The 1,792-nt window shown below is 39.5% G+C and overlaps 1 protein-coding gene and 1 long non-coding RNA gene across 5 annotated transcripts in view; both read left to right on the top strand.

Annotated features, from left to right (window-relative positions):
• Nucleotides 1–1,792, top strand: part of LOC109465748 (poly [ADP-ribose] polymerase 1-like) — a 20,805-nt gene that overhangs the window by 8,475 nt on the left and 10,538 nt on the right. The window lies entirely within an intron of this gene.
• LOC109465750 lies at nucleotides 11–1,783 on the top strand. The gene is made up of 3 exons (XR_002139986.1): nucleotides 11–778; nucleotides 1,136–1,200; nucleotides 1,331–1,783. It is a non-coding gene; the product is annotated as an uncharacterized LOC109465750 (long non-coding RNA).

The following is a 1,792-nucleotide window of genomic DNA, read 5'->3' as shown; positions in this document are numbered from 1 at the left end:
CCCAGCCATGCCCTCCCACACCGGAAATTGAAGCGGTAACCTTTGCACTCTGCAAACACCGCATGTGAACCCTAAAATGCGCGGTAACATTCACTGTGGTTCTAAAGCCGTGATTGATTCTATCCATTCTGGTCAAATAAAATAGGGACTTGGCAGCTATTAAAAGACACGGTGTATTGTCTGATTGAGAGGTTCACTATAAATGCGTCACACACACACACTAAGTAGTAGTAGCGTAAGTTGCTGTCTTGATGGACGAGCCGATAACTTCGCAGCCAGGGGGTACATGTTTGTGAGACATAAGGTAAGGTAACATCCATTTATTTTTATCCGTCATTTTTTGTTACAAATACTGAAGTAATGCTACTTTATACAGATCATACGTAAACGATAACATATATCGATATAAAATTACCCTTGTAATTTTAATAAATGTCAAAAACCCCTTCAAGCAACTGGTTTTGCCGAGATCTTCCGGGCATTTTCATGTTGTAAATACGGGGGACGTCGATTTTGTGCTACTGGAATTAAAGACATATTTTTGAACAAATGTTGCATTTTCCTAGTTTAAGGGTGACTCTTTGATAATTAATTCCAAAACAAGAAAATATTGGCTTGCTAGAACTGACAAAATCAACGCACTTTTCTGAAGTGTGATTTGGTACGGTCCGCACAAGTTTCGCGCCATTTCTATCATTTCGGCGCCGTTCGTCTTTCAATTTCTGTCACAGAGGACACAGAGCGGTCACAGAGCAAACAAGAAACACGACCAAACGACGTGAGTATTAAATAACCGCATCTTTATTGTGAAGCTAAGGAGACATTAGCCAAAGAGAGAACTAAAATCTTACATTCCTAAGTCAACTTTAGCTCCTTGATTTTAATAGTGCGAAAACTGTGTGGCTGCACAAATGTTACAAGTAAACTATATATCATTAAAAAGGTTTGGGACTGGATTTGTCCACTCTTGCATGAAAGATGAAGCATAAATATTCCTTTGCATAAAAGACAATCTCATAAGCACAAACAACGATGTTTGCTAAGTTGAAGAAGGAGCCACATTTACATAATCTATTACTAGTAAGTTCCTATATTCACTGTGACCTATTGGTGTGTACTTGCATTTTATTCACAGATCCATCCACATCTGCAATAACATACCCAGTACCCACAAAACATCTGAAGTCCGGTAGCACAATGGTGGGTCTCAATACTTACGTTATACTGAAAGTAGAATAAATTTGAAACTGTTCTTTCAAAACTTAACTAACTATGGAACGTTTTGAGTACAACAACTTATCTAAACAGCAAAATGCATTCCCATTAACAGATCCTCACGCTGCAGACTGTGCATCACAGTGACATAGCTGCACTTGTTGTAGCACAGGAAGACCCACCGGAGATGAAGGTCCAAGTGTACCAACGCCCCGGAGCCCCAATCGCCGGGTTGATGATGTACGCTAGGTTGGACGGCACGTGGTACCCATGCGGTTGGATTCGCGAGAAGAACAAGGACTCTGTCCTTAATTTGTCATCGGAAGGGGGCTTAGAAAGCCTGAGCTGTGTCCTACAAGACCGGTACACTAAGAAAGGCTACCATGTCTTAAAAGTTAGCATACTTTAGAGCCTTATCAAAATGTTTTGACGGCACTACAATTCACTACATTACAATATTTAAACAGCACTAAAGTTTACTACGTTATAATAGTTAAACATTGGTTGAAATTTCTAACCACAAGTAATAAAATTGTAAATGTAATAGATGTTTAAAAGCTACACACTGCAATGTAGG

Source organism: Branchiostoma belcheri, unplaced genomic scaffold (assembly GCF_001625305.1).
Source record: "Branchiostoma belcheri isolate BF01 breed outbred unplaced genomic scaffold, Haploidv18h27 scaffold157, whole genome shotgun sequence".
NCBI lineage: Eukaryota > Metazoa > Chordata > Leptocardii > Amphioxiformes > Branchiostomatidae > Branchiostoma > Branchiostoma belcheri.
Note: the sequence above shows the minus strand (reverse complement) of the source record. Positions and strands in the feature narration are given on the sequence as shown.